This window comes from Symphalangus syndactylus, chromosome 23, assembly GCF_028878055.3.
Source record: "Symphalangus syndactylus isolate Jambi chromosome 23, NHGRI_mSymSyn1-v2.1_pri, whole genome shotgun sequence".
In the NCBI taxonomy this organism is placed as follows: domain Eukaryota; kingdom Metazoa; phylum Chordata; class Mammalia; order Primates; family Hylobatidae; genus Symphalangus; species Symphalangus syndactylus.
The window spans coordinates 48,922,752-48,935,710 of record NC_072445.2 but is presented as its reverse complement, the minus strand read 5'-3'; the positions used below and the strand labels follow the sequence as shown (position 1 = coordinate 48,935,710).

Here is a 12,959-nt window from a genome sequence, read left to right as displayed (position 1 = left end):
CCCAACCTTCCTCTTTTTCATTAATATTTTTTTAATTTCAAATGTTTTGAACATATAAACTCAGTACTACATTGAGCTTTTTGGGTGCAGGGACCATGGTTTCTGTAGACTTCCATTTCTGTGATCCAGTACCATGTCTAACATGTATTACATGCTGAATATATGAATGAATAAATGGGAAATCCTGGGGAGTGTGCCAGAAATAGGTATAAAGACATAAAGTTCATAGCAATGTAGAAGTAGAAACTGACTGTCATTGATTTTATTGTCAAGAGGTGTTCTTCCTTTTTCTCTTACAAAAATCCACATGGATTTCAGTATATTTCATCTCTGACTACTCCATAAAATAACAGTTAACTCCACAAATAATATATTTTGAGACAATAATAACCAAGAAGAACAAAATCAACAGAACATGCTATACCATAATATTTTTGATGGGTTCTTCTTACAGCTGATTTTACCCCTTCTTGTCCAAATTTTTGCTTGATAAAGGTTCTGCTGCATAAAGATTTTGATAAGCTACAAAATGCCCACCTGTTGGACAGTAGAAGGGAGGGAAAGAGGGAAAACACTTTGCAGAATGGATCATTTGCTTCATAGAGTTGAATATCATAGAGTCCTAGGGAAAGCCTGCTGTTTTTGGAAAGTGGACAAAAAGTGGGATTGCATAGAGCTTGGAATTTAAGAGAGAAACTGTGGAATGAAGGTGTAATGACATTCATTCATTTAGATCTAGATTGAGAATTTTTATATTAGGAAAAAAATGCCAATAAAAACAATTTGCCGTCTCATCTCAAATCCAGCATTATGTGCTTAGAAATTACTGCCTCTGATCATTAGCCGGCAGGCGGGCCTTCCCCGGAGGTCTGTCTTGTGGTAGGGAAATCACACAGCCATGCTGGCAGCAGTTTTATCCTTTTCTGGAAGGAGATTCACACTCTCGGCTTTGTGTGTAGTTATGTGACTGTCTCTTCTAATGCTGGAGTGTTAGCATGTGCTTAGTAATTTTTAAGCTCCTGGGACCAGACTGGAATTGATTTCATCTGCAGTTTGTCTAGTGACAAGCACAATGCTGAAGAAAAATAAATATTCACTATAATTTTTATTAGTTCGTGACCCATCATAAATCAAAGCTGTGAAAAGAGTTTAAGTAGCTTTTCCCAATCCCTGGGATTCATAGCTCTCTCAGTTATCATTTGAACAAAGGTGATAGCTGGACACCAGTGATACCCTGGGATGGTGAGCTTAAGGGAATTTAGCTTTTCCCTTCCTGCAAGCTTTAAAATGTGATGTCGTTAGGGGACTAGGGAGGGTAGGCTTTTCAGTTTAAATCTCTCCTTTTCCCTTTAGTAGGACTCCGAATTTTAGATTTCATGGATGAATAAGTAACCTTAGCGAGTGATTTGAGACTAGAGTACATAAAAATGTGTCAATAGTTGAGGATGACTGATAGCTCCCTTGTAACCAAAGCCACCTGCAATTTTTTATAGTCCTGCAGCATAAGCCATCTTGAACAGATAATCAATTCTATTGCACAAACAGTCACTTCTGTTCACCAAGGAGGCCCACTTTTTCTCTCTTCAAGCAGGGCTATAAAAAAAATAACCTATATAATCCAAACGATCAAAACTTGTGAAATACTGGGGCACTTGTAAAGCTAGCCTTCTCTTCCACCTCTCCATACCTTGCCCCTCTCTTTCTTTTCTAGTGAAAGAACAGTGGACTTACTTATGCAGCTGTAACAAAGATCAGAGAGACCTGTACTGCCATGTACCCATGCACACATGCAACTACACACACACACACCCTTTTAGAAGAGCATATTTTAGTCCAAGTATCATTTCTTGCCCAGCTTTTGTCAGAATTTTGATCTTTAGAGGATTAGGAGAATACTTATTTATTTGTTTTCCTTACATAAAGTATCAAATGGCATTGCAGCAGCAGCCTAACCACAGCAGGAATTCATTCTTCTTCAGCTTCTTCCTGCATCTCATTGAATTAAAAAGAGTGAGGATGTGATTTTGAAATCTGAATTCGTAAAGGGTGTGAGGTCTTAACTGAAAATATGATTGTGAATTAAAGGCTTTTGATTAAAGTAGACTTACAGATAAACACTTCATCTATTTTTCCTCATCCATTAAAATACCATTATACTGTACAGTCTGGTGCTGGATTTTATATTCATTTTTTCAATAGGGTGAACACAGTATCACCATATTTGCCATTAGATTTTTCAGTGGTATTTATATGCAAGCCAGGTCATTCATTCATTTTACAAATATAGTTTGAGCTTTGAACAGGTAACAGGCACTGATTTTTAGGTGCTGGAACTGGGGCTACAGTATTAAGCCAGATAATTAAGTCCCTACTTTAGGAGCTGACATTTGAAGATGTAGGTTAACAGTTAGGGTCTAATGATTAAAGATATAAAATTATCTTAGTAGTAGCTGGGTCTCTAACAAATAATGATTATGGAGGAACCACTAAACCTCAGAATTCAGTAAAGACAAAAACATTGGTAGTAAATGATTCTGGCTTGTTAGTTATAAAATATTATTTTCAGATCTAGATTTTGGCCTAAATCTTGCTTAAACTTGGACACTTTTGCACTAGAGATCAGTGTCAAATCCAATGAGTCATAACCTTTCTGGTGTCTGAAAGAAAGCTTGGAAGCCATATAGAGCTCACGTGTTTTAGAGTAAATTCAATTTGGGGGTGTTTTATTTTCATGTCATCTGTCCCCTAAAAGGACCCCTAAAGGTTGGCCCAATGACTGGGCCAACCACTACCCCCTTCTCAGTTTGAGTCACTGTTTTCTGATACCATGATGGCCTAAATAGCAGTTCTCAAAGTTTGGTTCATAAACCCCTGGGGTCCCTTTTCAGTGGATCTGCAGTGTTGATCTATTTTCGTAACAATACTAAGATGTTATTTGTCTTTTCCATTCTTTTTCTTTCACAAGTATACAGTGAAGTTTTCCACTGTATATTCAGAACCCCTGTATAACTCAGCAAGTCGCTATTTTCTAAACAACCGATGATCGATGTTATAAAATGATATGTTGGTAAAAGATCCATTCAAAATGTTAGATAAATTAATGGGTTTTAATATATCAGAGTATGAAAAGTTCACTGATAGGTGTTCAGATTCCTATACAAACTTCCAGTTGTTGAGTTTGGGTGTAGTATCAAAGAAAGAATATCCACAGTTATCTGAAAGGCTATTTCATTAATCCTGCATTTTCCAACTAGGCATTTGTGTGGGAATGGGTTTTCTACACACGTCAACCAAACATGATGCCACAACAGATTGGATGCACCTATCTTCAGTTACGCTGGGCATTAAAAAAATTGCAAAGTAAAACAATACCACTCTTCTCACTAAATGTTTTAGGAAAATCTAATTATCCCTTATAAAAGTATATTATTTATATTAACAGTAATGGGTTATAAATTTTTTTTTTTTTTTTTTGGAGACGGAGTCTCTCTCTGACTCCCAGGCTGGAGTACAGTGGTGCAATCTTGGCTCACTGCAACCTCTGCCTTCCAGGTTCAAGCAATTCTCCCACCTCAGCCTCCTGAGTAGCTGGGATTACAGGCATGCACCACTACTCCTGGCTAATTTTTGTATTTTTAGTAGAGAAGGGGTTTCTCTGTGTTGGCCAGGCTGGTCTTGACCTGCTGACCTCAAGTGATCCACCCGCTTCAGCCTCCCAAAGTGCTGGGATTACAGGCATGAGCCACTGTGCCTGGCCCATACATTCTTTTTTAAAGAGTAATGAATATTAAACATTTCTCAGTTTTAATTTGTATCATGATAAATGTTATAAATTATATCATGAGATATAATCTACATGAACTAAAGCACTTTGAAGTCCTCAATAACTTCCTTTTTTTTTGAGATGGGGTCTTGCTATGTTGCCCTGGCTGATCTCAGACTACTAGGCTCAAGCGATCCTCTCGTCTCAGCCTCCTGTAGCTGGGACTACAGGCATGCGCCACTGTGCCCTGCCTCAGAATTTTTTAAGATTCATAAAGGTATCCTGAGATTAACCAATTTAAGAACCACCGGTCTAAAGCAATGTGTTAGTAAATCCATCTTCCAGGAAGTTGAAGCGTAGAGAAATTTGCACTAGTTACATTCCCTGGGGTCTAGGATCTGCTCCCAGTTCTCATTTTGAAGCAGAGTTTCGGGAAGTATAAGTCGGGTCTCCTTAATGGCTCAGGGCTTCCTGTTCTGTGTGCAGTGACAGAGGATAAGGACAAAAAGGCTGTAGTCCGTAGAGTCCATTTTTAATTTCCAATCTTATATGCCCCAAAGTCATGAAATCCTCTAGGATAATTTCTGAGTTTCAAACCACAGCTACTGAAGATGGAGCATTTTACAAGGGCTGCATGACATTTATTCTTCTTGGAAGTGCAGCTTGCAGCTCCGCATGCTAAAAGGAAATCAAAACTGCTTATCTGAAACATCTTCATCATCCATTTGGAAGTGAAGAATTCAGCCTGCTCTGCTTCCACCCCTGCAGGAAGCTACACCAAGCTGACTTCTCAGTCTGGACTTGTTCTCAAGGTCACCCATGTAATTTTTTTTTTTTTTAAAGCCTCAGTGTCCTTAGTATTCTCAGAGATAATAGCACCAAACCCATCAGTCATTTCCTTGTCCTCAATTTTCTTTTCGGCTTCCTGCAATTTTAATCCCAAGTCCTTGCAATTCCTTTCTGTAGAGGCGTGTGGCCCCATTTATGATCAATTTACAGCTAATATTTGATGCATTCTTTTAAAATAAGCCAAACAGTCCTCTGCTCTACAGGCCTTGCAGCTTTGGACTTAATAAAATCAAAGGCCTGATAGTGGAGTAAACTGATATGTTTTTTGTTTTATGATTTTCAAAGAAAAATTAAGAGATCCTTAGAAATTGGAAGGAGGTAGATATTTGTTAATTTCAGAATCTAGTGCTGTTGTTAATAAAGGGAAAGAAATAGCTCTTTCTTCTGTACTGCACATTGAACCAGTTTTTATAAAGGGGGAGAGGGAGGGGTGAGGAGGATAGATGAGTAAAGAAATCAGAAATTTTTCTAGGGGCTGCTTACTTCTAACCTCCTTTGGATGCCTTATCTCTGGCCCCTTCTGTAAGCTGATCCAGCTCATGTCAGCATGACACATGAGCAATGCAAAGCTTCTTTTTAAAGAGATTTTAATTCCTGCTTGACAGGCTAGGCTGAAGCCCATGAGTGACAATAGGTTTTTTTTTTTCTTTTAAAACGGAGTGAAAGCCACAGTGCACCTGGTATTTCATTGAACATCAGGGGTGTGTGTGTGTGTGTGTCTGTGTGTGTGTGTATAATATTTCTGGGAAGGAAAAAAACAGTTTAAAAACCTAAATAATAAAATGTTTCAGTTTGCCAGGGGTTATGCTTTAAGAAAAGATATCCACCGTTTTTGGCCTGCCTGAAGACTGTTTATGCCCTTAAATCTGTTTTAAATCTTTTAAGAGTTTTATCACTTTCCCCCTTCTCATAAAAGTAACTCATTGCTTTATTTTTTTATTCGTCTGAAATTGCATCTTTAATTATCTCCTGTGTGATAAAGTATCAAACTATCACATTTCATATGATGAATTTCATCTCTTATACCCAAGATGTTTGGGCAACCGACTATATCCAATATCCTGGGGGAGAATAGCTAGAAACCGGGACCATCCTTAAGCATTGTATGAAGTCCAATACAGAAAGATAAGGAAGTACTTTAGGAGTTGCCTAAATGTTCTCTTGCAAATATAAAATGAGCTTTATTTTACTTATGACTGCCTGAGTGAGTTCGGACAGCTATAACAAAGTACCCTAGGGTGTGTTGCTTATAAACAAGAGAAATTTATTTCTGATTGTTTTGGAAGCTGAAAGTCTGAGATTAGGGTGCCAGCATGGTTGGGTTCTGATGAGTGCCCTCTTCGTGGCTGCAGATTGTCAACTTCCTGTGTCCTCACATGGCAGAAAGTGAGAGAGCTTTCTGGGTCTCTTTTATAAGGACACTAATTCCATTCATGAGGACTTCACCCTCCTGCCCTGATCACTTCCCAAAGGCCCCACCTCCTAATACCATCACACCTGGGGATAGGATTTCAACATATGAATTTTGGGGGCCAGAGCATTCCGTCCATACTAATGACCATAGCACATTTGAAATAGCTCTCACTTTCCACCGGTATTGTGCATTACGAACGACTCAAAGGACTGAAGGTGATAGGGATAACTCCGGTAATGGAGGTACTGATGGTGGCAGCATGATGAAGGCGGTGGTAATAGGGGAGTCTTCCTTTATCAAATGCGGCACTGGACTTTGTGTGAATCACCTCGCATACTTTTTTCTCATTTAATTTGCACACCAGCTCTGAGAACTTAGGTGTCATTGTCTCCATTTTACAGATGAGAGATAGAGGCTTAGAGAAGTTCAGCGACCTCCTACCCAAAGCCATCCAGCTCAGTAACGGTGGAGCAGGATTAGAATTTATACTGATGACAAAGCCCAGCCTCATAACCCCCACTCCAGAGGTGCTTGTCTTCCTCAGCGATAGGCAGCGTAGGGATTTAATTCCTCTTTCAGGGAAAACTAAGACACCAAAAGGTTGAGTGATGCTCAGTGATATGTTTAATGTGAATGAACTTGGAGCCAGAGGGGGAACCATCTTACCGTGTTGGTTCAACCAGCTTCTGAACAGAGGCTCTCTATTTACGTCAAGGAGAAAGGAGCCGCTTGTAATTGTATAGCACACCCGAGGGACAGTATTTTCACAAGTACTGTCTTGATCTTCCCAGTATGCTTATGAGGTAGGTAGGTCTTGTGTCCATTTTGTGTTTCTTCATATATATAGTACTCGCTTGATGGATGCTAATTATGATGACTTGGAGAAATTACAGAATACTAAAGTAAGGAACAGTTCTGGTTATGTGAACTATTTTTATAGTTAAGCATTTGAGTGTTTTTCTTAATGTTCTCATGGAAGATACTGTTTCTTCTAGTGATTTGAAATAAGCTTGCTACATTTATGCTTAGACATTTTTCTCATGGGTGCTTGTGACATTACATACTTCTCAGTGGCCATATTTTAAAATGATATGTTATGACCAGGCACGGTGGCTCATGTTTGTCATCCCAGCACTTTGGGAGGCTGAGGTGGGAAGATTGTCTGAGGCCAGGAGTTTGAGACCAGTGTCGGCAACATAGTGAGACCCGTATCTCTCCAAAAAAAAAAAAAAAATTTTTTTTTTTTTTTTTTAAATTAGCCGAGCATGGTGGCGTGTGCCTGTGGTCCCAGCTACTTGGGAGGCTGAGGAGGGAGGACTGTTTGATCCCAGCAGTTCCAAGCTGCAGTGAGCTATGATTGCGCCACTGCATTCTAGCCTGGGTGATAGAGTGAGACCCTGTCTGGAAAAAAAATTATGTTTTACTTTTGGAAAACATTTTCAAAGGTAACATTGCATAATGAGCTGGAAAGTCAGAAACTCCAGGGTTAGATTGTGCTTTGCTACTGATTAATTCCGGGACCTTGAGCAAGACCTATGACCTTTCTGGGACCCACTTTCCACATCTTCATTATAATGGGGACAGGTGTTCAGTAAGAATACACTAGAATGTCTTTGATCTGTTCTGAAAAAGCCACACGTGGTTCTTAAAGCTTTTATTACCCAATAATACATACATCAAAAAATTTTTGTAGTAAAGATGTGAACAGTTATGTGTCCTATACACATTGAAAGATGACAAGCCATTGGAAGACTACTTTAAACTCTGGTATCTGCTATGGCCAGAGAGTGAGCTGCTGTGTTGATAATTTAGCCTGATTATATTTTGATCATAAACAGATTACCAATTCTTAAAAAGTTGGTATTGCCAGCCCTCCTTCCTTCCTTCTTCCTTTCTTCCTTCCGTTTGTCAAGCCATTAGGCAGGTCTCAGCAAGGAGACCTATCAGGGCAAGTAAGTAAATATATTGAAGGTAATGGGAGCCAGACTTCTTACTGTTGGAGAATAGTTACAGATATAAAAAAGGGGAGAGCCAGAGTGAACCCTGTATTGTGAATAGGAATTTAAGGTTTCATTGTGAATGTGTGGATTTTGATATGTAGAAATTTTATAGATATAGACATTTCAGTGTAGAAATAATATAAATGTTAAAGTGTATGCATGTCTATGAATAAATGCACATACCCCCCCCCCCGCCCCCAGCACACACACACACCCCACACACACCCGTTTCCTAACTCTGTTCACTGAAAGGGCCAGGATGCAGTGCAGCCCAGTAAATATGAGCACGTCTGCTACCGAGATTATAGTTTCTAAATTCCAGTTTTTGCTTAAAGCAACTAGGGGTCTTTGAAAAAAATGTCTAGTTCTAGAGCTGGGAAAGAAAAGGTACACGATGAGCCCTGAATGTCTTGTCACAGAAGATATGGAAACTCTGAAAGAATAATGGGAGATGCCACAAGGACACAGCAGTCAGCTTCAAGGGATTCTCACTAAACCCATGTGAAAGCTGGAACAATTTGAGCACCAAAATGACAATGATAGTTACAGATTATATCCCACAAAACAAGAAATACATGAATCCACACTTGTATAAATAAATAAATGCATAAAAATGTGGGGAGAAGAGAAAGTTCTTCCTTAAAATAGAACGCTGTCTGATATACAGAAGGAATTCTGGAGTTGGAGAGATTACCATTTGGCAGTCATCATAGTAATAATTAATCCAGGTAAGAAACATCAACGGATGCTAACAATAGTGAATACAAGTTGGATGAGGATCAGAATCTTTATATAACCATAAAGTATCTGTCCACAAATCCTTATGCATTTTAAGGGGAAACACAGGAGCTTTACTGGAGAAACTTGGAAGACACAACCTTACTCAAGTGATCAAAGTTCTCATCAGCAGTGATGGGACCCACAATGTTCTATGTCACTTGATGGGATGCAATGAGAATAACACAGCATCTCTTCCAAACAATACAATCTTCAGATCTTTTCATGAGAAAATATCTCTAATCCCAGTTCAGGGGCATTTTACAAAATAATTTACCTGCTTTCTTCCATAATATAAAGGTTGTGAAGGTCAAGGATACTATTCCAGATCAAAAGAGACAGAAGAGCGATGACAACTAAATAGAAAGTGTGATCCTGAAATGGATCCTTTGACTAGAAAGAGCATTACTGGCAAAGTTGGCCTAACTCGAATTGGGATCTCCTGGTGAAGGATAGATGAGAGTTATTTGAACAGCTCGTACAACATTTCTGTAAGCTTGAAATTCTTTTGACACAAAAAGACATAATTTGTACAGGAAAGCTTAGCTTTTAGTTTTTATTTTACAAAGTTGAAAGGAATAGTTTCTGAATTATTTTTTATTTTGGATTTTTGTAAGAATCCTACAGGGTATAATTATTAAATTAGACTTTTAGTTCTGGATTTCTGTGGTGGTTGTGCAGAGAAGAATATAGTTTTATGAGATAGGGACTTTTCTGGATGTGTGATATCATTTGTGTAATTATGGAAATTCATTCAGATTTGACTGGGAAAACAGTTGGAACCTTGGAGTGTCTTAAGGCCATTGTTAAGATATTTATGAGGCATTTTAGATTAATGGGATTATGAGTTGGTGTTCTGGAGTCATGCTTCCTGAGCTCAAATCCTGCCTCCACCACTTACCAGTGTGTGATTTGAGCAAGTGAACTAACCTCTCTGTTTCTTACGTCATCTATAAAATGTAGGTAACAATAGCACCTATCTCATGCGGCTATTGTGCACACCATCTGATTAATACCAGTAGAGTGCTGAGAAGAGTACTGGCTTAGAGTAAATGCTGTGTGGTTGTTATTATTATCATCATTATATATGATTGCTGCTGCTGCTGTTACTGTTACAATATAGGTATAATTTGTGTAGCACAGGGAGGGGAACATCACACACTGGGGCCTGTCGGGGAGTGGGGGGAAAGGGGAGGGAGAGCATTAGAACAAATATCTAATGCGTGCAGGGCTTAAAACCTAGATGACAGGCCAAGTGCGGTGGCTCATGCCTGTAATTCCATCACTTTGGGAGGTGGGTGGATCACGGGGTCAGGCGTTCGAGACCAGCTTGGCCAACATAGTGAAACGCCACCTCTACTAAAATTACAAAAAATTAACCGGGCGTGGTGGTGGGCGCCTGTAATCCCAGCTACTCAGGAGGCTGAGGCAAGAGAATCGCTTGAACCTAGGAGGCAGACGTTGTAGTAAGCCGAGACCGCACCACTGCACTCCAGCCTGGGTGACAGTGTGAGACTCTGTCTCAAAACAAAAAACAAACAAACCCTAGATGACGGGTTGATAGGTGCAGCAAACCACCATGGCACATGTATACCTATGTAACAAACCTGCACGTTCTGCACATGTATCCCAGAACTTAAAGTAAAATTAAAAAAAAAGGAAATATTAAAGGACATTTCCAAAGCAAAAAAAAAAAAAAAAAAAAAAAGAATTGTGTAGCAAAGGCTAGAGAAACTGGCTAAGAGAAATTCCCTATGGCAATTTGTTGGAAGTTTGATTCCTCCTCACACTCTGATGATAGAAAGGCTGTAATGCCATTGATTTTGGATACTAACATCGTGTACTGATCTTTAAGATGCTTTCTTATTTGCAAAGCCAGCTTCCACACCCAAGCACACCTTAGAGTTTCTTTACCCTTTATACAGGGAAAGGCACACATTTTAAATGTTCAAGAAGAACAGCAGAAACAAGACAGGATCAAAGCAAAATACAAAGAAAACAAGATTGGAGAATCAGAGAATCAAGATCCAAGGAAAAATGTTTACTTTGGCAGAAATACCTAGAAAATATAGTGACTGCAGGCCTTGTTTCAAGTTCACATATTGAATCTCAACATGTTTACTTATTTGCAAGTGTAAGTAAATGTATGCAGCACTCTGAGTTAGCAAACATGGGATATCCCTGAAGGAGGGAGATGTACTGCTCATCAGTGTTGTCCACAGTGCACCCAGCATCCTACCACTTGCTCCGGGCTCACCAGCCTGTTCCTTTTCCTGAAAGGGCTTCCAGTCAAGCTCATGATATATTATTATATATAATACTTAGAGAATATTGAGCATTATGCATTTTTATTTCTTTATGCTTTGCTTTGTTTCTAAAAGCGTTCAAATGAACAAATTGAATTGTCTGTTACCCTAAGAAATGCTAAATTGTCCAGAATAGACCTGCATTAACAAAGTGTAAAGTGAAACAAGAGACCAATTGGCAGAGAGAGAAAAGAGAGAGATTTCGACTAAAGCCTAGAAGAATAGGTAATGAATGACTACTCAGAAAGATGGAAACAGATCGGTGATGGAGGAGGTCAAGGGTTTCACAGTGTGTGCTTCTTTTTTAGAACTGTAAGCACATTTCTGGTCATCTAGCCCAAAAGTCTAAGTTTTTAGGCACAGGAGAGTTTCAGATACATCGTGAACACATAGCCCATTGCTTGGTCCTCTGTCTGAAATACCCAGGTTATCTCCCCTTGGTTCAGTCTCTTGTCACTATCTCACCCTGACTATAGTATTTTGAATTTTAGATGACATTTACGTATTTTGAGAAGCACTAGCAATCAAATGGGAATAAACCATATAGGATTCCTCATACCATCTAAGTTTTAAAACTTTTTCCTAGAGTATATGGACCTATGTCAAGACAGTGTGTTAAGGTTGTTCTGTGATTAAGAACTCAGAACCTAGAGCCAGAATCCTTGGGTACAAATTGTCATTTACTAGCTGTGTTCCATTTTCTTCATCTGCAAAATGACATCGATGATAAGAAACAAATATGGGCCAGGCACGTTGTCTCATGCTTGTAATCCCTGCACTTTGGCAGGCCAAGGCGGGCAGATCACTTGAGGTCAGGGGTTCAAGACCAGTCTGACCAACATGGCAAAACCCTATCTCTACTAAAAATATAAAAATTAACTGCGCATGGTGGTGCGCACCTGTAGTCCCAGCTACTCAGGAGTCTGAGACAGGAGAATCGCTTGAACCTGGGAGAACGAGGTTGCAGTGAGCTGAGATCACACCACTGTACTCCAGCCTGGGCCACAGAGCGAGACTTCGTCTCAAAAAAAAAAAAAAAAAAAAAAAAGAAACAAATGTAGTTACATCCAGCAACATAGGAAGCTTTCAAAAAATGTTAACTGGTATGTGTTTGCCTAATGAGTAGAAATAAAAAACTTTAGTACTATTTGGAGACTTGGTATGTTTACATGATTCAGTAATAACTACGCAGCACCTTTCCTTCACACAAAGTTCTAATAAATTATTGCTTTTTCTGTAGGTAAAATCTACTGGTGGAGTCACTCCGTTATTCCTATCTGTGGAGATCTAGATCTTGATTGGAAAGTTTCTGAGAAAATCTTCAGCTCAGACTTGAAGGTCAACTTTACCAGCTGAAGGTAAAAGCTAATTTTATTCATTTAAGTGTGAATTGCTCATTACTGAAGCATAGAAAATAATGATCATTAACATGTCTTATTAACTAGAACATATCAAATAGAATCCTGGTTTCCTGATGTTGAAAAAATTATGAAATACTAATAGCAACAGAGAAAAATGGCCAGGCGCAGTGGCTCACACCTGTTAATCCCAGCACTTTGGGAGGCCCAGGCGGGTGGATCACCTGAGGTCAGGAGTTCGAGACCAGCCTGGCCAACATGGTGAAACCCTGTCTCTACTAAAAAATACAAAAATTAGCCGGGCGTGGTGGCAGGCGCCTTAATCCCAGCTACTTGGGAGGCAGAGGCAGAAGAATCGTTTGAACCTGGGAGGCGGAGGTTGCAGTGAGCTGAGATAGAGCCATTGCACTCAAGCCTGGGGTAACAAGAGCGAGACTTCTTCCGAAAAAAGAAAAAAACCAAAAACAAACAAAAACAGAAAAATAATATACA

General features: G+C 39.3%; 1 long non-coding RNA gene across 1 annotated transcript in view; it reads left to right on the top strand.

The window, feature by feature from the left end:
* Positions 1–12,959, top strand: part of LOC129473282 (uncharacterized) — a 103,320-nt gene that overhangs the window by 70,439 nt on the left and 19,922 nt on the right. Inside the window, exon 3 of the long non-coding RNA XR_008654235.2 lies at positions 12,350–12,467. This is a non-coding gene — a long non-coding RNA (uncharacterized lncRNA). The remainder of the gene's footprint in view (positions 1–12,349; positions 12,468–12,959) is intronic.